This window comes from Oncorhynchus gorbuscha, linkage group LG13 (assembly GCF_021184085.1).
Source record: "Oncorhynchus gorbuscha isolate QuinsamMale2020 ecotype Even-year linkage group LG13, OgorEven_v1.0, whole genome shotgun sequence".
NCBI lineage: Eukaryota > Metazoa > Chordata > Actinopteri > Salmoniformes > Salmonidae > Oncorhynchus > Oncorhynchus gorbuscha.
In genome coordinates this window covers 25287385-25313812 of record NC_060185.1, presented here as the reverse complement: position 1 = coordinate 25313812, position 26428 = coordinate 25287385, and the positions used below count along the sequence as shown (strand labels likewise).

The window sequence follows — 26428 nt, the reverse complement described above, 5'->3', positions numbered from 1 at the left end:
TAAGTTGAGTCGCCCTGTCCTGTACCTTGGATAAGAATGTTTGCTAAGTGACCAAAATGTAAAATCTAATGTCCCATACCTTGTGTGTGATAGTTGAGCACCGTCAGAGTGAGATGTAGCTCATTGGGGTGGAGCTGAGGGGAGGAGCTGATGGAGTAGAGGCGGGGCTTGACACTTGACACAGGTGGGGCAGCTGGCTGAGGAGGAAGGCTGCAGAGGGTTCTAAAGACGGGAACTCCTCCAGGACTTCCAGGAAGTTGAGAACACGGAACATCTTCCAGGTCGTGTACTCCTGAGAGTCCTGACGGCAAATTAAGACAGAAGCTAAATAACGAGAAAAATATCTGTTTTTGATATTATTTTTTGTAAAGAGCATAGGCTTACATGGTTATATGTATGAAACATAGTATTTTCTCCAATTCTATACAATTCCAAAGGGTGATAGGTTAAAGGATTTTCTTTCCTTATTTCTTATTTTTATTTCAAGAGACAATAATGAACACTACAGTAGTCCTTGAGACAAACAGAAGTGACATTTGCCAAGGTCAGCAGACGCTGGCAGTGCCCCTCCTGTCTTGCCAGCTGATAGAGCTTGTGGAGGAGGTTCTGACAGGGGGGCGTGGTCACATCCAGGAAGTAGGTGAGCGCCTGAGACAAAGGGCATGCTGGGATGCGTCTGACGGTCTGCCAGTTTTTCTCATCATCTGTTGGGAAATCGAAATGCAGAGTAATTTTAACAGTGTCCATTTTTTGAAGATGATGTCTTCCTAAAAATAAAACTGATTTTACCGTGGTTACCTCAATCAGCAATCAGTCGTAGGCACTGGTTGGTTGGGGCTGTATGGGGAAGGAACTTTAGGATTCCAGCCACCAGTTGAGGGAGATTCCCTGGGAAAACACCAACATGGTCTCCTGGGGCAAAATTCATGACCTCTGCACTTGTCTCCCTCTCCAGCTCCACCAGAATGGTGGACCGGCTAGAAACAAGAATGACAATGCTGAATTAAACCCTGTCAAAATTGAGTCCTGTCAAAAGTGTTAAAAGTATTGCAACCATAACAATGCTAGTGGGTAAAAGAAATTGTGTGGCAGAAGACAAGAAATTAACCTTGAATGGGGGCTCTGTAGATTCTGTCTCCTCTTCAGTTTCATGGGGAAGACAGTTTTAGAGTGAATGGTTGAAAGTGCTGCGAAAGAGAGGACAGTGAAAATCATCACGTACAACTGGCTGACTGAAATACAAGATTAGTTTCTAATGCTTTATAGTGCTACACCAGTCCCTTGTCAAATGTCCATCCCCTGGCCCAGGTGTAGTACCTGTGATGTGGTCCTGGGAGCAGCTCTCCAGTGCTACGCGATATCTCAAAGGGTCCCAGGCCTCGCAGAGTCACTCTGCCCCAGGGAGCTGCAGACTCAGCTGTCCCTGGATGTTGAACTCCTTATAGGCATCCTGGAAGCAGAGAAAGCGTGCTTAGGCTCAATTATTAAATACACTATGTAGATCAATATGATATGAAAATGCTTATCAGATTAAAGATCATAACAGGTCTTTTTTGTAATGTTACATTGAGCATATAGTAGACATACCAGGAGTATGTTAATATGTACACTATAAAATACACTGAAAAAATTATCGTCAGCACATAGCTAAGATCCACTTTTAAGCCAGAGAGCCATTCTTCCTTGTCTGCCTACCTTGAGAGCAGTGAGAGCCCAGGCAGAGAAGGCCTCTTCCTGTCCATTCAGTTCATCCCCCTTTCCAGTGGGCGTCACCCGCTCTGCCCCCAGCTCCTCCAGCTTGGCATCCACGGCATGGGCGAAAGCACAGAACTGTGGGTACATCCTCGAGCCCAGTCCAAAAACACAGTACCTAGGGGAGGAGAGGGGAGATATGAGCAATTTCAAAAACAAAGAGAGGTAAAAGAGACTGTAGTGAAGTCGCCACTTCATCAAATTAGTACATCTTAAGGATATGTACATCACAGGAGGTTAGTAGCACCTAATTGGGGAGGACGGGCTTGTGGTAAAGGCTGGAGCAGAATGGTATGGTTTCCATGGTTTCCATGTGTTTGATGCCATTCCATTCGCTCTGTTCCAGACAATATTATGAGCTTCCCTCAGCAACCTCCACTAATGTACATGAACAGCACAGTACGGAGAGGGCAATGCAGAGAAAAATGCTTGAGATACTACTTACCTTAACTTGTTCCTGAGATACTGCAAGGAGAAAAGCTGCTTCTTGAAACTCTAGAGAAATAAATATTAAACATGTGGTGAATATTTAGACGTTACATTTTATAAATGTGGGGAAAAATATTATTGTTAATATCTTCAAAATACAGAAACACACCTCTCCATTTCCAGGGGAGTCTCCATTCCAAATGTGCTTGTTACCACAACGAGAAGGCTCTCCTGTTCCATGTCACTGAAGTTATAGTCCTCCATACAGAGCAACTTTGAAGATATACAGAGCAGCTTTAGTTAACTTTGTAAAATATCTGGGAAATTCTGCATTTTGAGGACAGTAGTGACTTAAGACATCAACAGATTGTACATTGTACAAGCACATCTACCAGCTAACTCCCCATTGCTTGTTCTGTAAATTAACTCTAAATGAGCTCAATATAGTCCTCACATAAATTTAGGTTCCAATTAAACTAGAGTTTTACATTGATTCACAGTGCTTAACACACACAAATGCCCTGGAGCATATTAGCCTGAGGCAGTAGGCCCCCTATCATCCTTCATAGAGATGAGATGGATCTCCTACCCTGCAGTTGAAGGCACAGTTTAGCCTGGAGTTCAGTCTCTGGGCCAATGTCTGTGATTTCCCTGTTTCAGTAGCGTACAGGACAGTGCACCGCACCCTGTTAGCCAGCACTCTGCTCATAAGGCTTGAAGAAAAGAGAGCCGCCCTATAGGAGGGAACCAGCCATGAATGATAATACTTTGTAATGCATTATGAGCATGGTTTCACTCAACCTCAACCATTATGTGCATTTATAGCCATGGCAATAATATGATTAGGACTGCATTCTAATTTATAACGCATCATGACTGTGTTCATAAAGCATTACAGATATGGGTGTCATAGTCCATGTAAGATTACCTGGCCACCGCTTTGAAGCTGATCTGTTGCTTCCTCAGGCACATCTCCCCATTTCTCCAGACATGGGTCGTCCAGGGGTCAGGCTTCAAACAACAACAACAGTTACAGATGATCATTCAGCAACTGCCCTGTTGCCCTGGTGGAGCTTAACCAGATGAATGCCATATACTATGCACAGTACAAGATGGTGTCTCAGTATCTACCTGCTAGTAGAAGAAGGGAGAGAGGATGTAGTTGACCATCTCCTGGTGGAAGACAGGTGTGAGAGAGCCAGACATGGGAGGAACCAGCCAGGCCCAGTCTGCAGGGCAGCCGCCACGCAGCCGGAACTCTGTCTCCATGTGCATCATAAAGGACTCGGCTGCAGAGTGGTGGTCTGTGATGGTCACCTTGTTCTTCTACATCGTACAGTAATGAGACAAAAGGAGTACATTTATCTCAAGGAAAACTCCAGTTGATGGCTGAATAGTTGTAGCATCCTCTGGCTAAATATTATGGGATGGAAGTATCTTATTTAAAATTGTAGGTATTAAAAAAACGAATGATGTAACAAAACAACAACAACAACAACATAACTTGGAATATCAAATCAAATCAAATGTATTTATATAGCCCTTCATACATCAGCTGATATCTCAAAGTGCTGTACAGGCTGTGAATATCTATTGGGAAAAACATCTATTAGGAAAAACATGCCTTTGGATTGGTCCTGTATACATGAAAATCATAGGTTACCTGGAAACTGTATATGACTGCAACATTGATGGTCACCAAGGCCTGGTCTTTCCACAGTGAGGACAGCTTGTGTGTCTCCAGGCCCATCCTGTGACCAACTTCCTGTACGGACAGGAAGCCAAAACATCTACAATCATTGCATCATTATCAAGTTAGCCAGGGTTGTGTTGCAGAGGTATGAAACAAGAAAACATTTTTAAACAGAAAATTATATTTTTGGTTATTGCAGACGAGGTTTCCTCCTACATTTCAAAACGTGGGCTACTCTTGCTGAGCATGACCCTGTGCTGTAGCCATTGTGAGTATCTGTGAAAGTGAGCCTTACCTCCAAGACGTTATAACGCTGATATTCACAGAAATCCCTCACACCAATTTCAGTGCCCATGTACCAGCCATTAAAGGGACAGGCTGGGAATTCAAGTCCACCAATCTCCATCAGCATGTTGGACACCGCAGGCAGAGCATACCACTTCAGTCCTAGGTCTTGGAACCACTTATACCTAATGAGGAAAGATCAACACAATATATCTGATAATAATATATAAAAGAGCATGCCCAAAAACACCACCACTAGGATAGATGTGATTAGTTTCTATAGTGAATCATTCAGTCCTCAATGTGACACCTTTTTCATACAGAATGAGTTACGCACACACACAGTTGACGTGTTCACTCTACCAAAGGTGCTTGAAACACTTGACTCAGCTCAGTATTGTGTCCAGTGAAACAAATGTAGGACCACTTTGGAGTGGTTAGACATTTAAATAAAATAAAATGGTACAGGTCATTGGGCCCTCCTAGACCTGGCTTTGGGAAACTATTTGGATAAAGGAATGTGCTGCGTAGTTCAGTTCTATAGAGCTCTTCACTCTCTCCTATTCAGCTCTGTTCCTCAAGACAGAGGATTTTAAAACCTTTTTTATAGTTCAAACTCTTGAGTGACTGGGGGCAATGGTTTGATTTTACCCAGGCAGCTACATAAAACATTGATTTAATTAGATACAGTGCCTTGCGAAAGTATTCGGCCCCCTTGAACTTTGCGACCTTTTGCCACATTTCAGGCTTCAAACATAAAGATATAAAACTGTATTTTTTGTGAAGAATCAACAACAAGTGGGACACAATCATGAAGTGGAACGACATTTATTGGATATTTCAAACTTTTTTAACAAATCAAAAACTGAAAAATTGGCGTGCAAAATTATTCAGCCCCCTTAAGTTAATACTTTGTAGCGCCACCTTTTGCTGCGATTACAGCTGTAAGTTGCTTTGGGTATGTCTATCAGTTTTGCACATCGAGAGACTGACATTTTTCCCCCATTCCTCCTTGCAAAACAGCTCGAAACAGCTCCATGGCTATGGAGGCATGATGCTCTGAATACTATGTGTCTCTGATGAATCCAATGAACGGCAAATCTAGTATGGAATCAAACGGATTTGCATACACGTGTCATAACATAACTGGACACCACTTTTGTAGCGGTATCGTAACCAATGAATGTCGTTGTATGCAGTGGAATAGCTATGATGACTCTCTGCAGGCTTAACATCGTATTTGTTCTCAAAAGTGTGTTTACACAATCATCCAATAGAAACGAGGCTAAAGTCACTCACTGAGGGTGTTCCTCCAGGATCAGCTGTGGAGGGATTTCATAAAGGTCTGGGTCCTCCCCATTGACCTGCAGGACTAGTGGCAATACATCGAAGAGGCCGTACTGAGGTTTCCATCCAAGCCGGATACAGATCTTTAAGAACACAGCACAAAAGTAACAGCAACTTTAAAAATGTATATTTTCAAACAAAGACATACAGTATGTGAGCCTGTTTGAATGCATGTTATTGAAATAGCTGGGTGGATCCTGGTGGCTATAGCTACTTTATATAGTACCTCAGTGAATTCTACACTGGATGGGTCTCCCTGGATACTGCCATCAGGCATCTGGTAACCTGCATACTTCACCAGCTGGCTGTTCCACACCCGGAAATCTCGCATGTCTTCCTTTCTCAGAGGGAAGACGGTAATTACAGACCTGAAATAAATAAGACAGAAGAAAGAATAAGATATGTAATAACAGACAAACTGAAATAAGAAGGAGCTTGTGAAACTGGCCCATAACAGAGTGAATGTCCTACAGCAGGGTTCCCCAATAGGTAGCCTATTGGCAATTTTATTTCCAGAGAAAATAAATAACAAATTGCCTAATAATTTAGTTGTTGACATAAAATACAAAAATCTAGGAAATCAGCTCAAAGTGATTTTAATTAAAAAACATATTAACCAATATGCCTCTCTAAGGGGGGGGGGTAGTTAGGAAGAGTCTAAGGGGCCTTAAAAAATGATGAGAACATTAGGTACATTTTTTTCCATATTAAATTATTAACCTATCATCATTAATATATTATATTACTTACAATGTACTAATAACTAATAAAAGTAACGGTTTCTTTATCTTTTCTTGTTTTTGGCAAAAAGTAAACATCCAGAGAGCCTCTGTATCCCACCCCCCCTCCAAAACGAAAAGAAAGACAGGAAAGAGAACAGAAAGGGCGACAGTATGTCACCCAATGTTTCACAAAGGAAAGGGGGTGTAGTCCGTGAGTGGTGGAAATTAACCTGATAGCTTAGTCCCTATTGAAATAGGCTACTTTTGCTCCCCTAACATTAGTTACTTAATATCTTCACAGAAAATTCTGAGTGTTTACATTTCGCTCCTCTTTTAGCCCACATTTAATCATTAATCATTGTAGGCAAACGTTTAGCAAGCCATTCATAATAAATCAGTTGTCCCTCCCCCTACCTGTTGCCAGGCCCAACAGATGCAGCTTCAGGTTCAGCAGCCATGTCTCCCCATCTCCATACCCCTGAACCAGCCCTTCTCCCAACTGAAGGAGGTGAGCAGCATTGTGTTGAATGACATGTCAGTTGGCATAATTGCAGGTACAGCAATGCATTGAGGACAGGAATGTGATTCTCCAGTCAGGAAAAATCTCACTTGACACAGAGGCAGCCAATATCAGAGCCTTAAAGGAAGAGATGCAGGCTCTTAGAGATGAATGGGAGTTTCTCCTGTCTGAGGCAACACGGATTGCTATGCAAATAGCTGTTGTTTCTCAAGTAAGCAAGGAACACAGCTGCCAGAGGAAAAGGAAGAGATTCCATGATGAGACCTCTCAAGAGGAGACAGCTCAGGACAGTGCAGCAACGGTGTTTCGGAATAGTGTTTTTTTGACTGCTATTGACAAACATCAGAAGTGACTTGGACACTTGGTTCCACACCACTGCAGAAATTGTAGAATACTTTTCTGCTGTTCTGAAAGTTGGGCAGATTAGTGAGGATAAAGTCCCTTCTGTGTGCCAACCACTGACCATGAAGTATTCCAGAGATCTGACACCTGAGTTTCAACATGAAGTAAGACACCTGAACACTGTATATGCAGCCACTTTCCCCCCTAACGTGTCCCCTCCCCTCTTGGTCTCCTGAATGGAATTTGTAAGATGCAGCTGCAAAGCATTTTTGGAGAAGTGTGCATTGCTTTACGTATGTTTTGCACACTGCCTGTGAGTGTTGCTTGTGGTGAGAGCTTTCAGTAAACTAAACCTGATTTAAAAAAATATTTGAGGTCCACTATGTCCCAGGACAGGTTTTGCAGTCTTGCCATGCTGTCCATTGAAAGTCAGTTAGCTAGAAAGCTGGACTTCAAAGACTTGATCAGGGACTTTGCTAGCAAGAAGGCTCGGGACTGGGCTCTTGGTGAGTAAGGCTGAGCAAGGGCCAGTGATAACTGTTAAATGGCATGGCTATAGATATTGGATCACTCCACACATGATGCCCACAGGCCGAGAACAAGACTGAGAACAGACTGAGAACAAGATATATCTCAAAGGAATGGCTGGATTGCCATAAAATTTGTTGTGCACAATCAAGACCAAGTGGAAGAAACCTATTGATTTGGTGACTATCTGACCTTTCCTCTAGCGCCACCATCAGGCCTTTTCATTTCCATTTTGTTTTCCATTTCCCATTTTACAGTTGCTTATTTTCTAGTTGGTAGGTATACTTAGTTTAAAAAATTGGCTGCTGATTTTATTATTTTATTTGTTATACCATTCTATAGATGATAATGTTAATTTATTTTAAATGAAGAGGTTAATGTATATTTATTTTAGGTTATTCATTAATGTTAAGAGAATTTTCCATTCAATGATTTTACCATTAAAATTACATTTAGACTGTAAAAGATTTCTTATAGACGGGTGTTTCAGTTGTTTGGAATTTTTTATTTATTTATTTTATTTCACCTTTATATAGCCAGGTAGGCTAGTTGAGAACATGTTCTCATTTACAACTGCGACCTGGCCAAGATAATGGTCTATCAATAATCAGATCAGTAGCATGACCAGGCCAACCAGATCAGTAACATCATTTGCATGACCATACCAACTTCATCCCTAGGCTGGATGAGCGAGATGCCCAGAACCCTGCCCCCTCGCCTCTATGATGGAGCACATCCCCTGAGGTATGCCTAATTGAATCTGGTTAGGTTCCAACACATTGTTTAGCAATCCCCATTTTAGAACAACAACATTGCATGCCCACAGATCAATATGCAGTGTACAAACTATTCATAACTATGTTCCGGCCCCTGACCATCCCTTCAAGGAAAAATCGGCCTATAGCTGAATGTAATTGGGGATCCCTGACCTACAGTATTGTTCTCACGGAGTAAAGGGTTGAAGGTCTAAGTCAAGTGCAATAAATAACACATGAGACAGGAGTATTAGTATAATTACTTTTACATTGGTGCATTTACATGTTAGTATTTTAGCAGATGTTGTTATCCAGAGCGACGAACAGTTAGTGGGACAAATCTGTCATTTACATTGGACACATTTCTAACTTCATACAGGGTTGATCTTTACACTGCGTTTTCTGCTCTCTGCCTCATTACCTCATAATTCTCCATCCTTTCTAGTTTCACAAAGAATGCTGCAGTAGTTAGGCTACCTCAGAAAGTAGGGCTGTTGGTCACCTAGGCCTAGATTCAATCTTTGTCCAAGCGTGACTTTAAATCGAAAGGCAATCTTCCCGCATTCGCAGAGACTGCATTCACGTAAACACTGCATATGATCTCTCAATTGAAAATGACCTTATCGTTTCAATCGCGCTATAATGCAGATGTTTGGATTGAAACAAGTCCCTGCTCTTTGTCCCAACTCTTTGTTTACCTTAGGTTTCCTCCATTTGTGGCAGACTGCAAGTGTTCGCACAGAGACTTGAACATATCCTTAGTAGTCTTGCACTTTCTGGCATCAAACACCTGCAGAACAATCCAAGAAACATGTTGGTGAGTATTGGTTAAGTGGGACACCTAGCAAAGCTTTATAATGGATATATTTAAATGTGTACAATAACATAACAAACAATCGATGCCTGCGTGTTAGTGAGGAAGTATGTGATGATAAAAAACGGATTCAATTGGCGTGAAGTCATTGTGGGCGTGGCATCCCGTGTAATGAAATGTCTCTAAACTCATAATGGTAAGTAAAATGACATAGGATTCTAAGACAAGTAATGTTAAGCTTGTAACAAATTAAGAAAGGATATTCAGCTTTTCATTACAATGTATTTTGTAAATGTAAATCAAAATGACTGTAAATGGTTATTTTACTACTTTCACCTTTTTAGAATATTTGCCTACGTCCAAACTGGGACACCCTGTTACTGTCAAACTGGGACACCCTGTTACTGTCAAACTGGGACACCCTGTTACTGTCAAACTGGGACACCCTGTTACTGTCAAACTGGGACACCCTGTTACTGTCAAACTGGGACACCCTGTTACTGTCAAACTGGGACACCCTGTTACTGTCAAACTGGGACACCCTGTTACTGTCAAACTGGGACACACTGTTACTGTCAAACTGGGACACCCTGTTACTGTCAAACTGGGACACCCTGTTACTGTCAAACTGGGACACCCTGTTACTGTCAAACTGGGACACCCTGTTACTGTCAAACTGGGACACACTGTTACTGTCAAACTGGGACACCCTGTTACTGTCAAACTGGGACACCCTGTTACTGTCAAACTGGGACACCCTGTTACTGTCAAACTGGGACACCCTGTTACTGTCAAACTGGGACACCCTGTTACTGTCAAACTGGGACACACTGTTGCTGTCAAACTGGGACACCCTGTTACTGTCAAACTGGGACACCCTGTTACTGTCAAACTGGGACACCCTGTTACTGTCAAACTGGGACACCCTGTTACTGTCAAACTGGGACACCCTGTTACTGTCAAACTGGGACACCCTGTTACTGTCAAACTGGGAAACCCTGTTACTGTCAAACTGGGAAACCCTGTTACTGTCAAACTGGGACACCCTGTTACTGTCAAACTGGGACACCCTGTTACTGTCAAACTGGGACACCCTGTTACTGTCAAACTGGGAAACCCTGTTACTGTCAAACTGGGACACCCTGTTACTGTCAAACTGGGACACCCTGTTACTGTCAAACTGGGACACCCTGTTACTGTCAAACTGGGACACTCTAGGCCATTTTAAGGCAGTTTTTTTGTACACCCCTTTGAGATATCAGCTGATGTACGAAGGGCTATATAAATAAATTTGATTTGATTTGATTTTGATTTGATTTGACTGTCAAACGGTAGATTGCCATTTTAAGGCAGTTTTGTCCCCGGTAGAACTAAAAACTTTATTTTGCTGTATTTGACGCTGGTGACAATAAAACAGTCATTGACATGTTTGAGGGGTGAGGTTTTAATGGTTTCATTCTACAAAATGTTCACTAGAGTGTAGTTTGAAGCTGGTGTACCAAACCGAAAGTAAAAGACAAAAACATTTTGGGGTGGAACTGGAAGCATTACAATAGCGCACATAGAACAGATCTACTAACTTGCTTTCAGGTAGAATGATGGATCGATAACTCACATTTCTACGTACATTTTTTGGGTTGGGTTGCCCAAAAAGATACATATTGCCACTTTAATGTTCCACAAAATGACATAAAGAATGTTTTAATACATTTAATTTGTATGAATAATTGAAGTTTATTATAAAAATATATTTCTCATATACTCTCATTTATTATTTTTTACAATAAAGAATGAAGTTTTCCACTTTGAATACCAAGGCGTCCCAATTTGCCAGTATCTACAGAAAAAATGTGGTCTCAGGACAATTTGTGTTTGAAGAAGAGCCATCCATCCTGTGTTATATTGTTTGGGTAGACTGAAATGAAAACAATGCCTTCTAATAATAATAATAATAATAATAATTTAATATGTTATTAGTTATTGGTAGATTTTAGATAAACTACTAATGCCATGTTTTAGTCCGCTGGAGAAAGTGAGTCATGCTCGCTGGGCTACATCGGGCTGTTAGGGACGCAGTGGGACATTTGAAGCAGAGTTCTGAATAGTTGGATTGGAAACGTTCTTTGACAGTTTCTGATTACTGTTGCTGGGTTTTATAGTTTAGGTAACACCAGTTAATTTGAGCATTAAGTTAATGTATTCTAACATTATAATCTGTTCCATTACGTGGAAAAATGTCCGGTCATTAAAGTGGATTGCAGTTTGAGTTTGAGTTTATTTTTATAGTCACAGTGCACATTAATCAACGTTTCAGTAAGTTCCGGTTTTAGCCAGGTTATTAAAAACAATTACAATAACAATACAGACAATCAATGAGCAGTGAGCACACGCAGAGCAACATAGAACAAGTATCACGTAGCACGCTGTCATGACATTGGCCTCTTTGGGTATAGCAAGCCCATCCCCCTCTCCCTGCCTCCCCCTTTCCTCCTTCAACTAGGTTGCTGTGGTCAGAGAGATGTTGTAAATTCCTGAGAATCTCCTCATGGACACACAGTATAGAGAGAGTAGATTTTCATGGAGAACAAAGGAAATCCTTCCACCTCACAGAACTTGAGGTACAAACAAATTTCATGTTCTGGAGAAGGTATAAAAGATCGGTGAAGAATCCAGCTACTAACTGGTCCGTTTGGTACAACTTGGGGAAGCTCATGGGAGACGGTGTGGCCACATTACCATAACACTGTTTATATAATAGCCTCAGATATGAGGTTTACATCTAATTTTTGTATAAGATGAATGAGTGAGTATGATACTGTTTGTATAATTGTGTAATATGATTTTGGACTGTTTAATGAAGACAAATACATTTCCCTTTTGATTTGAACTAAATCAGAGGACCGCCCCTGAGCCCAGTTAGGGTCAGACATCCTGGGACAGCCCTCTTCGGCCCTTCCGAATAAAACCCCCACTCTGTTTTTTTTCGATCAGCAGACCGAGCTTACCTCAATTACGAGATGGCTAAAGGTTGCAGACCATGTTTTTCTCCATTAGGAGGACAAAGGTTGTAGACCATTGCTGAATCTTTTAACCATACCACGTGGTTCAACTCTTAGACTATCGATGCCGACAGAATAAGAACAAGTATTTGATATTAATTACTTGTTATGCAGGTGAATGAGGACCCAAAAGCGACTTGGCGAAAACAGAGTCTTTAATCCAGTAAAGTAAAATACAATCAAAAAACACAACTTCCACTCGTAATGACGAGAACCGACTGGAGACTCGATCTTGAACAGCAGGTAGCCTCGGGAAGGCACTTGAACCTAGCAGACTCAGACACCTGCTCACCACGCAGCATCTGAGGGAAACACGACACGACTGGGCGATACACAAACACAGCACGGTGACCAATACATACAAGGATCCGACAGGACAGGAACGGAACACAAAGGAAGAAATAGGGACTCTAATCAGGGGAAAGGATCGGGAACAGGTGTGGGAAGACTAAATGATTGATTAGGGGAATAGGAACAGCTGGGAGCAGGAACGGAACGATAGAGAGAAGAGAGAGCGAGAGAGTGAGAGAGGGAGGGGGAGAGAGAGGGATAGAAAGAGGGAACGAACCTAATAAGACCAGCAGGGGGAAACGAACTGTCATGTTTGTCATTTATTATCATGTCTTGTCCCTGTGCTCCCCATTCTATTCGTTTCCCTCTGCTGGTCTTATTAGGTTCTTTCCCTCTTTCTATCCCTCTCTCTCCCCCTCCCCTCTCACTCCCGCTCTCTCTCTCTCTCTATCGTTCCGTTCCTGCTCCCAGCTGTTCCTATTCCCCTAATCATCATTTAGTCTTCCCACACCTGTTCCCGATCCTTTCCCTGATTAGAGTCCCTATTTCTTCCTTTGTGTTCCGTTCCTGTCCTGTCGGTTCCTTGTTTAGAATTCACCGTGCTGTGATTGCAGGAACAAGCCCTGTCGTGTCGTGTTTTCCTCAGATGCTGCGTGGTGAGCAGGTGTCTGAGTCTGTCAAGACCAGGAGCAGTGCCTTCCCAGGCAACCTGCTGTTCACCTGCTGTTCAAGATCGAGTCTCCAGTTGGTCCTCGTCATTTCGAGTGAAAGTTGTGTTTTTTGTTTGTATTCACTTTTCTGGATTAAAGGATGTTTTCGGATGCAAGTCGCTTTTGGGTCCTCTTTCACCTGCATGACAGAAGGAACCGACCAAGGAATGGACCCAGCGACTTCAGACGCTCGTTACACTGCCGTCGAGATCCAAGGAGCCATGCTCGGCAGACACGAGCAGGAATTGTCTGCTGCTCGCCATGCCGTGGAGAACCTGGCCGCTCAGGTTTCCGACCTCTCTGGACTGTTCCAGAGTCTACAGGGATGACCCAAAACAACAGGTGTAAAAGGTGAACAAAATAAAAAAAAGAAATCTCGTGCCACCTGTTACTTCCTGGCCTGCCGAGCCTCCAGAACCTAGGGTTAATAACCCACCTTGCTACTCCGGGCAGCCCACCAGTGCCGCTCCATCACGCAGTGTGAGATTGTGTTCTCTCTCCAACCCAACACATACTCTAGAGAGAGAGCTCGGGTTGCTTACGTCATTCACCCTTACTGGCCGGGCTCGAGAATGGGGCACAGCTATCTGGGAGGCAAGGGCTGATTGCTCTAACAAGTTCCAGAACTTTAAAGAGGAGATGATTCGGGTTTTTGACCGTTCAGTTTTTGGTAGGGAGGCTTCTAGGGCCCTGGCTTCCTTATGCCAAGGTGAACGGTCCATAACGGATTATTCTATTGAGTTTCGCACTCTTGCTGCCTCTAGTGAGTGGAATACCCCCAGCTGCTGCTCGCACCTTTTCTGGAGGGACTCCACGCAGTGGTTAAGGATGAGATTCTCTCCCGGGAGGTTCCTTCAGATGTGGACTCTTTGATTGCTCTCGTCGCCATCCGCATAGAACGACGGGTAGATCTTCGTCACCGGGCTCGTGGAAGAGAGCTCGCATCAACGGTGTTTCCCTGCTCCGAAATCGCAACCATCTCCCTCCTCTGGCTTTGAGACTGAGCCCATGCAGCTGGGAGGGATTCGCATCTCGACTAAGGAGAGGGAACGGAGGATCACCAACCGCCTGTGCCTCAAAAATTGCGGAGTTGCTGGACATTTTGTTAATTCATGTCCAGTAAAAGCCAGAGCTCATCTGTAAGCGGAGGGCTACAGGTGAGCGCAACTACTCAAGTCTCTCCATCAAGATCCTGTACTACTTTGTCGGTCCATCTACGCTGGACCGGTTCACACATGTAGTGCCTTGATAGACTCTGGGGCTGAGGGTTGTTTCATGGACGAAGCATGGGTTCGGAAACATGACATTCCTTTCAGAGAGTTAGAGAAGCCTACGCCCATGTTCGCCTTAGATGGTAGTCATCTTCCCAGTATCAGATTTGAGACACTACCTTTAACCCTCACAGTATCTGGTAACCACAGTGAGACTATTTCTTTTTGATTTTCCGTTCACCGTTTACACCTGTTGTTTTGGGTCATCCCTGGCTAGTATGTCATAATCCTTCTATTAATTGGTCTAGTAATTCTATCCTATCCTGGAACGTTTCTTGTCATGTGAAGTGTTTAATGTCTGCCATCCCTCCCGTTTCTTCTGTCCCTACTTCTCAGGAGGAACCTGGCGATTTGACAGGAGTGCCGGAGGAATATCATGATCTGCGACACGGTCTTCAGTCGGTCGAGCCAACTCCCTTCCTCCTCACCGGTCGTATGATTGTAGTATTGATCTCCTTCCGGGGACCACTCCTCCTCGAGGTAGACTATACTCTCTGTCGGCTCCCGAACGTAAGGCTCTCGAGGATTATTTGTCTGTGTCTCTTGACGCCGGTACCATAGTGCCTTCTTCCTCTCCGGCCGGGGCGGGGTTCTTTTTGTTAGAAGAAGGACGAAGAAGGACTCTAAAGGATCGGGAACAGGTGTGGGAAGACTCTGCGCCCCTGCGTGGATTATCGAGGGCTGAATGACATAACGGTTAAGAATCGTTATCCGCATTCCCCTTATGTCATCAGCCTTCGAGATTCTGCAGGGAGCCAGGAAACTTTACTAGTTGGACAAATGTCAACGCTTACCATCTCGTGCGCATCAGAGAGGGGGACGAGTGGAAATGGACAATTCCGTTAGGGCATTTTGAATTACCGGGTTCTGCCGTTCGGATGACACAATGCGTAGCTGTTTTTCAGGCATTAGTTAATGATGTTCTGAGAGACATGCTGAACATCTTTGTTTTTGTCTATCTTGACGATATCCTGATTTTTTCTCCGTCACTCGAGATTCATGTTCAGCACGTTCGACGTGTTCTACAGCGCCTTTAGAGAATTGTCTCTACGTAAAGGCTGAGAAGTGCTCTTTTCATGTCTCCTCCGTTACTTTTCTCGGTTCCGTTATTTCCGCTGAAGGCATTCAGATGGATTTAGCCAAAGGTCCAAGCTGTCAGTGACCTTGTTTGTTTGTTTGCCCGTTCCAAGGTCACGTGTCGAGTTGCAGCGGTTTTTAGGTTTCGCTAATTTCTATCGGCGTTTCAATGAGACTCGGTCAAGTTGCTGCCCCTCTCACAGCTCTTACTTCTGTCAAGACGTGTTTTAAGTGGTCCGGTTCCGAGGGAGCTTTTATCTTCTAAAAGAACTTTTACGTCCGCTCCTATCCTCGTTACTCCTGACGTCACTAGACAATTCATTGTCGAGGTTACATGATTCAGATCAGTCGTGGGAGCCATTCTATCCCAGAGCTTCCAGTCTGACGATAAGGTTCATCCTTTCGTTATTTTTCTATCGCCTGTCGCCATCTGAGCGCAACTATGATGTGGGTAACCGTGAACTGCTCGCCATCCGCTTAGCCCTAGGCGAATGGCGACAGTGGTTGGAGGGGGCGACCGTTCCTTTTGTCGTTTGGACAGACCATAAGAACCTTGAGTACATCCGTTCTGCCAAACGACTTAATGCCCGTCAAGCTCGTTGGGCGTTGTTTTTCGCTCGTTTCGAGTTTGTGATTTCTTACCGTCCGGGTAGCAAGAACACCAAGCCTGATGCCTTATCCCGTCTGTTTAGTTCTTCTGTGGCTTCTACCTGATCCCGAGGGGATTCTTCCTTATGGGCGTGTTGTCGGGTTAACAGTCTGGGGAATTGAAAGACAGGTTAAGCAAGCACTCACGCACACTGACTCCTGTCGCTTGTCCTAGTAACCTTTTTCGTTCCTGTTTCCACTCGTCTGGCTGTTCTTCAGTGGGCTCACTCTGCCAAGTTAGCTGGTCATCCCGGTGTTCGAGGCACTCTTGCGTCTATTCGCCAGCCTTTTGTGGCCGACTCAGGAGCGTGACACGCTCGTTTGTTTGGCTGCTTGTTCGGACTGCGCGCAGACTAAGTCGGGTAACTCTCCTCCTGCCGGTCGTCTCAGACCGCTCCCCATTCCTTCTCGACCATGGTCTCACATCGCCTTAGACTTCATTACCGGTCTGCCTTTGTCTGCGGGGAAGACTGTGATTCTTACGGTTGTCGATAGGTTCTCTAAGGCGGCACATTTCATTCCCCTCGCTAAACTTCCTTCCGCTAGGAGACGTGCACAAATCATTATTGAGAATGTATTCAGAATTGATGGCCTCCCGTTGGGACGCTTTCAGACAGAGAAAGCAATTCACGTCACAGTTTTGGAGGGAGTTCTGTCGTTTGATTGTGGTCCGCTGCCAGTCTCTCTTCCGGGTTTCATCCTGTCTAACGGTCAAGCAGAGAGGGCCAATCAGACGATTGGTCTTGAATACACGCAGCCTTTCTTTCAGAAACCCTCCGTCTTGGGCAGAACAGCTCCCTGGGCAGAATACGCTCACAATTCGCTTCCTTCGTCTGCTACCCGGGTTATCCCCTGTTTCAGAGTAGTCAGGTTACCAGCCTCCTCTGTTCTCATCCCAGCTTGCATAGATTTGAAGTAGCAGAGTCCAGCGTTCCCTCCGCTCAGCGTTTGTCCAACGTTTGAGCGCACCTGGAGGAGGGTGAGGTCTGCACTTTCGTTACAGGGCACAGACTGTGAGAGCCGCCAATAAACGCAGGATTAAGAGTCCAAGGTATTGTTGCGGCCAGAGAGTGTGGCTTTCCACTACTTAAACCTTCCTCTTACGACAGCTTCTCGTAAGTTGACTCCATCTGGTTCATTGGTCCGTTCCGTGTCTCCCAGGTCGTCAATCCTGATTTTTAACTTGAGATGTGAACTTCTTCCGCGACATCTTCGTAACCTGGCGTCCATCCTGTCTTCCATGTCTCCTGTGTTAAGCCCTTTCTTCGCACCCCGTTCAAAGGTCTTCCCTCCCCCTCCCGTCCTTGTCGAGAGCGCACCTATTTACAAGGTACATAAGATCATGGACATGCGTTCTCGGGGACGTTGGGTCACCAATATTTTTAGTGGATTGGGAGGGTTACGGTCCTGAGGAAGGAGTTGGGTTCCGTCTCGGGGACGTGCTGGACCGTTCACTCATCGATGATTTCCTCCGTTGCCGCCAGGATTCCTCCTCAAGTGCGCCAGGAGGCGCTCGGTGAGTGGGGGGTACTGTCATGTTTGTCATTTATTATCATGTCTTGTCCCTGTGCTCCCCATTCTATTCGTTTCCCTCTGCTGGTCTTATTAGGTTCTTTCCTCTTTCTATCCCTCTCTCTCCCCCTCCCTCTCTCACTCTCTCGCTCTCTCTTCTCTCTATCGTTCCGTTCCTGCTCCCAGCTGTTCCTATTCCCCTAATCATCATTTAGTCTTCCCACACCTGTTCCCGATCCTTTCCCCTGATTAGAGTCCCTATTTCTTCCTTTGTGTTCCGTTCCTGTCCTGTCGGTTCCTTGTTTAGAATTCACCGTGCTGTGATTGTGTATCGCCCTGTCGTGTCGTGTTTTCCTCAGATGCTGCGTGGTGAGCAGGTGTCTGAGTCTGTCTGGTTCGAGTGCCTTCCCGAGGCAACCTGCTGTTCACCTGCTGTTCAAGATCGAGTCTCCAGTTGGTCCTCGTCATTTCGAGTGAAAGTTGTGTTTTTTTGTTTGTATTCACTTTTCTGGATTAAAGACTCTGTTTTCGCCAAGTCGCTTTTGGGTCCTCTTTCACCTGCATGACACGAACAGAAGGGAAAGCATAATGACAAGACAATATATGACAAAAAAATGACAGTACCCCCCCACTCACCGAGCGCCTCCTGGCGCTCTCGAGGAGGAACACTGGCGGCAACGGAGGAAATCATAGATCAAACGGTCCAGCACGTCCCGAGAAAGAACCCAACTCCTCTCCTCAGGACCGTAACGAAAAAACGATAAAAAGGAAACTAGGTACTACTCTAAAAAAAAAAATGAGACACGGGTAGAGAACTGAAAACTTTAGAGCAAACAGGACCAAACAGGCCAGGAGAGTAACAACTAGGGACAGACTGAGACACAGCAAGGGCAGGAACAAGAACAGGAGAGATGCGATGGCAGGGAACAGACAGCAAGACCAGGAGCAGAAGCAGAAAAATACGCACAAGGGTGGACCCCATCGTCAGTATCGGAGCGCTGGGACAGAATGGCTCCCACGCCCACCCCCGACGCGTCAACCTCAACAATAAACTGCTTAGTGACGTCAGGTGCAACAAGGATAGGAGCGGATGCAAAACGCTTCTTAAAGAGATCAGAACAACAATCATACGACCGGTGAGGAGGAAGGGAGTTGGTTCTGGACCGACTGAAGACCGTGCGCAGACCATGATATTCCTCCGGCACTCCTGTCAAATCACCAGGTTCCTCCTGAGAAGAGGGGACAGAACAAACAGGAGAAATAGCAGACATTAAACACTTCACATGACAAGAAACGCTCCAGGAAAGGACAGAACCACTAGACCAATCAAAAGAAGGATTATGACACACTAGCCAGGGATGACCCAAAACAACAGGTGTAAAAGGTGAACAAAAAATAAAAAAGAAATGGTCTCACTATGGTTACCAGATACAGTGAGGGTTAAAGGTAGTGTTTCATATAATATACTGGGGAGAGGACTACCATCCAAGGCAAACATGACCGTGGGCTCCCTAACTGTCTGAGAGGAATGTCATGTTCCCGCGCCCAGGCTTCGTCCATAAAACAGCCCTCTGCCCCAGAGTCTATTAATGCACTGCAGGATGCTGCCGATCCGGTCCAGCGTAGATGGACGGTAAAGTAGTACATGTACTTGACGGAGAGGACCGTCTAGTAGCGCTTATCAGTCGCCCTCCGCTTACTGATGAGCTCTGGCCTTTAACTGGACATGACATGACAAAATGACCAGCGGAACCGCAATAGAGACAGAGGCGGTTGGTGATTCTCCGTTCCCTCTCCTTAGCCGAGATGCGAATACCCCCAGCTGCATGGGCTCAACACCTGAGTCAGTGGGGAAAGACGGTAGTGTCGGAGAGGGGAGACACAGTTAACGCGAGCTCTCTTCTATGAGCTCGGTGACGAAGATCTACCCGTCGTTCAATGCGAATAGCGAGTTCAATCAAAGAATCCACGCTGGATGGAACCTCCCGAGAGAGAATCTCATCCTTAACCTTAGCGTGGAGTCCCTCCAGAAAACGAGCGAGCAACGCCTGCTCGTTCCAGTTACTGGAGGCAGCAAGAGTGCGAAACTCTATTGAGTAATCCGTTATGGATCGATTACCTTGACATAGGGAAGACAGGGACCAGGAAGCTTCTCTCCCAAAAACTGAGCGATCAAAAACCCTTATCATCTCCTCTTTAAAGTTCAGATAATTGTTAGTACACTCAGCGCTTGCCTCCCAGATAGCTGTGCCCCACTGCCGAGCCCGACCAGTAAGGAGTGATATGACGTAGGCAATCCGAGCTCTCTCTTGAGTATGTGTTGGGTTGGAGAGAGAACACGATATCACACTGGGTGAGAAAGGAGCGGCACTCAGTGGGCTGCCCAGAATAACAAGGTGGGTTATTAACCCTAGGTTCGGAGGCTCGGAAGAACCGGAAGTAGCTGGTGACACGAGACGAAGACTCTGATACTGTCTTGAGAGGTCGGAGACCTGAGCGGCCAGGGTCTCAACGGCATGCCGAACAGCAGACAATTCCTGCTCGTGTCTGCCGAGCATCGCTCCCTGGAACTCGAGAGTAGAGTAGAGAGAATCCATAGTCGCTGGGTCCATTCTTGGTCGGATCCTTCTGTTATGCAGGTGAATGAGGACCCAAAAGCGACTTGGCGAAAACAGAGTCTTTAATCCAGTAAAGTAAAATACAATCAAAAACACAACTTCCACTCGTAATGACGAGAACCGACTGGAGACTCGATCTTGAACAGCAGGTAGCCTCGGGAAGGCACTTGAACCTAGCAGACTCAGACACCTGCTCACCACGCAGCATCTGAGGGAAACACGACACGACTGGGCGATACACAAACACAGCACGGTGACCAATACATACAAGGATCCGACAGGACAGGAACGGAACAAAGGAAGAAATAGGGACTCTAATCAGGGGAAAGGATCGGGAACAGGTGTGGGAAGACTAAATGATTGATTAGGGGAATAGGAACAGCTGGGAGCAGGAACGGAACGATAGAGAGAAGAGAGAGCGAGAGAGTGAGAGAGGGAGGGGGAGAGAGAGGGATAGAAAGAGGGAACGAACCTAATAAGACCAGCAGGGGGAAACGAACAGAAGGGAAAGCATAATGACAAGACAATATATGACAAAACATGACATTACTAGTCTGCCACTAGGAATTCAGTATCATTGAAAAACGACCACCGCCGAAACATCTATTCTATAACAAATGTCAATCTGAACAATCCCCTCTAACCACAACCGAGAGAGAGAGAGTGAGAGAGATGGACAATTCTACAAAAGAAATTAACTTTTCACCAGCGATCAAGATGACACACTGAGCGTAAATATATATATTGATTGCAATTGTTCCCGAATGAGTGAGCGTTCATGTGCAAAGGATTAGCATTTCAATTGTTATAATTATCACTCTGTAGTGACTTCTTAGTCGACCCCCACTTCTCCTTTTGTCTAACAAGCCGCCATGCCGTTTTAGCCAACTAGGCCACATTCTCCTATAATTTCATGGTACCACATTTACCTTGTTTGTTTGTTTGTTTATGCATTTCTGTGAATTACAATTGTCTTAAATAATAAATTATTTAAGACAATTGATGTATGGATGACTCATAGTGAAGACTGGGTTCGTGCAGATAACCAACAATTTACGACGTTTGGAATGAGACTAACGTGAGGTAAAGTAAATGATTCATTTATTCGAAGACTAATTGTTCAGATAAAATATCTGAAAAGTTATTTTAGGAAATGATAACTTTGTAATCTGAATATTTTTCCTTGCTGCCCCGACTTCTTAGTAATTGCGGTTACATGATTAATCAGTCTTATCGCGTAATAACTAATTACAGAGAATCTTTGATTAAAAACTATCAGTTTTCAGTTAATGATAGTAAAGACACAGCAACGCAAAAAGCAACAAAACAAAATACATAAGTGTTTCAACACCTCACCAGCTACAGACAACATGGAAAGCATCCCAAGGCCCATACCATGGTCCAAACATGCCAAGACAGTGGTGAAGAGAGCACGATAAAACCTTCTCCCCCCTCAGGAGACTGAAGAGATTTGGCATGGGTCCTCAAAAGGTTCAAAAGCTGCACCATCGAGAGCATCCTGACCGGTTGCATCATCGCCTGGTATGGCAACTGCTCAGCATCTGACCATAAGACGCAACATAGGGTAGTGTGAGCGGCCCAGTACATCACTGGGGCCAAGCTTCCTGCCATCCAGGATCTATATAATAGGCGGTGTCAGAGGAAGAGACTCCTGTCACCCAAGTTATAGACTTTTTTCTCTGCTACCACACGGCAAGCGGTACCGGAGCACAGAGTCTAGGACCAAAAGGCTCCTCAACAGCTTCTACCCCAAGCCATAAAACGGCTGAACAAATTAATAAAATCGCTACCGGACAATTTACATTGACTCCCCCTTTTGTACACTGCTGCTACTCTCTGTTTGTTTGTCATCTATGCATAGTCACTTCGCCCCCACCTACATGTAGAGGTTACCTCAACTAGCCTGTAACCCCGCACACTGACTCGGTACCGGTGCCCCCTGTATATAGCCTCGTTATTGTTATTCCTGTTGTGTTACTTTTTATTTTTACTTTTCATTTTAGTTTACTTGGTAAAAATGTTCTCAACTCTTCTTGAACTGCACTGTTGGTTAAGTGCTTGTAAGTAAGCATTTCACGGTAAAGTCTACACCTGTTGTATTTGGCGCATGTGACAAATAAAGTTTAATTTAATTTGAAACGGGTTAGGGATTATTGATTGGCCTCTAGTCATGGGAAGCTCTCACAGAGAAAGCAGATAGACTAAAGGTGCTTTTCCTTAAGGGAACTATACAGTCACCTCTCATAGCAGACCTTGTGGATCTGCTGCCATATGTCTGGGTTTTCTGTTTAACAAAAGTACTGAGTGGAGGGGGAGCCAGGCCATTTAGGATCTTGAATACAAGACATGCTTCGGTGTATTGCACAAGATTTTTCCAACTCAGGAGCTCATGCTTCCTGAGGATGTAACACTGATGATGGCTATTGGGCTTCCAATCAAGCACCCTGAGAGCCTGTTTGTAGACAGATTGAAAGGGCTTTATTGTTGTACAGCAAGTTTGGGCCCAACTAGTCAAGCAGTATGTTAAGTGGGGAAGCATCATAGATTTGAAGTACAGTTTTATCTTCCTCTGTAGTCAAAACAATTCGTATATATCAGAAATCAGCTAGGTTGAATTTGGTTATTTGAGTTACCTTTTTCACCTGCTTTTTAAAAGAGAGGTTGGAATCAAGTATGATGCCAAGGTACTTAAAATCGGATACCAGCTGGAGCTTTTCCCCGAACACATACACATCTGGCTCAGTGGCATCAGTTGCCCTCTTTGTGAGGAACATGCAGACTGGATTTTTAACGTTGAGATGTGAACATGAGTCACTGAGCCACTATGTAACCTGGACCGTTACAGTAGTGAGTTCTTGTGCAGCTTGTTGTTTGCTCTTTGCATTCACATACACTACCGTTCAAAGGTTTGGGGTCAATTAGAAATGTCCTTGTTTTCCGTGAAAACATACAAGAAATGAGTTGCAAAATGAATAGGAAATATACTCAAGATGTTGACAAGGTTCTAAATAATGATTTTTAATTGAAATAATAATTGTCCTTCAAACTTAGCTATCGTCAAAGAATCCTCCATTTGCAGCAATTACAGCCTTGCAGACCTTTGGCATTCTAATCTGAAGAGATTTCACCCCATGCTTCCTGATGCACCTCCCACAAGCTGCTCCCACAACAGCTCAATAGGGTTGAGATCCGGTGATTGTGCTGGACACTCCATTATAGACAGAATACCAGCTGACTGCTTCTTCCCTAAATAGTTATTGTATAGTTTGGAGCTGTGCTTTGGGTCATTGTCCTGTTGTAGGAGGAAACTGGCTCCAATTAAGCACCGTCCACAGGGTATGGCATGGCTTTGCAAAATGGAGTGATAGCCTTCCTTCTTCAAGATCCCTTTTACCTTGTACAAATCTCCCACTTTACCACCACCAAAGCAACCCCAGACCATCACATTGCCTCCACCATGACAGATAGTGTCAACACTCCTCCAGCATATTTTCCTTTTTTCTGCATCTCACGAATGTTCTTCTTTGTGATCCACACACCTCAAACTTAGATTTGTCTATCCATAACACTTTTTTTCCAGTCTTCCTCTGTCCAGTGTCTGTGTTCTTTTGCCCATCTTAATCTTTTCTTTTTATTGGCCAATCTGAGATATGGCTTTTTCTTTGCAACTCTGCCTTGAAGGCCAGCATCCCGGAGTCGCCTCTTCACTGTTGATGTTGAGACTGGTGTTTTGCAGGTAGTATTTAATGAAGCTGCCAGTTGAGGACTTGTGAGGCGTCTGTTTCGCAAACTAGACACTCTAATGTACTTGTCCTCTTGCTCAGTTGTGCACTGGGGCATACCACTCCTCTTTCTATTCTGGTTCTCACATGGAATAGCCTTCATTTCTCAGAACAAGAATAGACTGATGAGCTTCAGAAGAAAGTTCTTTGTTTCTGGCCCTTTTGAGCCTGTAATCGAACCCACATGCTGATGCTCAAGATATGCAACAAGTCTAAAGAAGGCCAGTTGTATTGCTTCTTTAATCAGTTTTCAGCTGTGCAAACATAATTGCAAAAGGGTTTTCTAATGATCAATTAGCCTTTTAAAATGATAAACTTGGATTAGCTAACACAACTTGCCATTGGAACACAAGAGTGATGGTTGCTGATAATGGGCCTCTGTAAGCCTATGTAGACATTCCATTAAAAATCTGCCGTTTACAGCTACAATAGTCATTTACAACATTAACAATGTCTAAACTGTATTTCTGATCAATGTGATGTTATTTTAATGGAACGGTAGTGCAGTGTAGTTGAGTTCTTAAGCTATTTAGAATGGTATCATGTTGGGGATTAACACAATGGGGTGATTCTGTAAGGTGTTCCAGAAAGCATATTTTCATAAAGTGTCCCACTTTACCAATACTCACCCTCATCATTCATTAGGCTAATCTACACATAGAACATTACACATACGCCCATGTGCATGCATGAAAAACACATACAAGAATACAACAGATACTGATATTGATTCCTAAAATATAATGAGAAACGGAAATGTATCTTCTGCCTTGTTAGTATGTTTTCTTACTTGTAAATTGGACCACTGAATCCTGCCGATGCATCTTGGGGCGTTCCTCCATGCTTGTCGAGCACCAAACACTAATTTGTCCATAGTCAGCGAATAAGTTCCACAGGAACCTATCTCCATAGCAACTTCCTCCAATCTGGCAAGGTGATGTTCAATTTTGGGGCTATGCATTTGGGATTAAATTAGACTATGTGTAAATAATTGAAAACAAACAAATCATAAAATAGAGGGGATTTACATTTTTCCCATTGTAAAGGCCCACATAGATGCTTCATAAATGATCTATAAGCAAATATTTACAATAGGCTATAAAGGCTAACTGGCTTAAATATTTTCCCATACTGCCATAATTTATGAAGCATCTAAGAATACATTGTACAGTGAAGGCTTTATAAAGGCTCATAAATGAAGTACAGAAAATATAGGCTACAATCTATAAATGCCTAAAAGGCATTAAACAATATTGCAATTTTAAGCAACAGTGTGTCTTTTACAGATTCCGCACTTGGGTTGAACAATTTTGGAGCAATACTAGTCATCGTCTTTAGAGAAGTATTACACTGAGGCCTATTACTTACATTTTGAAGGACTTGTAGTATTGGTTGATTAGGTCAATCGCCTGAGGTAGGATCTCAAGAGGAGTATCTTTGGGACAGCGCATTAGAGCCTTGGAAGTCATGACAGAACCTTCACAAACTTGTGATGTGCATTGTTGGTTCTGCATATGAAATAAAATAAGACAGTTTAAATAAAAATGTATTGCTTTATTTTATAGAGTTCAATCTTCACTGAAATAGAAAACACTCAAATTGAGGTGCGGCTTCATAATTTGAGCAAAAGAGCCAAGCAAATAAGTTGCGGTACTGTACCACGGCACACACAAAGCATCATAAACTGTAAACGTACCTTAACTGCCTGGTGGTGCAGCATATCATTGAGACTTGAGCCATCCTTCACGTTACGCACAGGTATAGACAACAGACACCTGCTTGCTCTTGTTTCCCACTATGGGATGAACATAGAGGTGAAACGGGTTTAACGTATGTCGCTTGCTTTTAGCATATTTTCTCATTTGATTTCAACTGTAATCTCAATTCGTACCTTCTTTGGTTTAGTCTGGAGAGCTATTTTGGTTTCATCATCTTGAAGCACCATCTCCATAATTGTAAAATAAATGCAGTTCATTAACATTAACATACCCATTTATCTAAATAATTCAAACATTTGTAACCTATTAGATTGAAATGTATGTGCTTATATGCTATTTTGCTATGATTAAAATGTATTTTGAATTCCTTGGTAACAAACAAACATGAATATTAAGTTTAATTAAACATTTTAAGTTATAATGTGCTCAATAGCTTTCAGTGTTGTGGCATAAACTCTTTAAAACAATCTAATTTAAATTATATAATATCCCAGTATTTACTCTTACTTTCAGTTAGGTGAGACAGGCATCAAT

At 43.7% G+C, this 26428-nt stretch overlaps 1 pseudogene; it reads right to left on the bottom strand.

Annotated features, from left to right (window-relative positions):
- LOC123992259 overlaps positions 1 to 26428 on the bottom strand; it is a 42847-nt pseudogene that overhangs the window by 1737 nt on the left and 14682 nt on the right.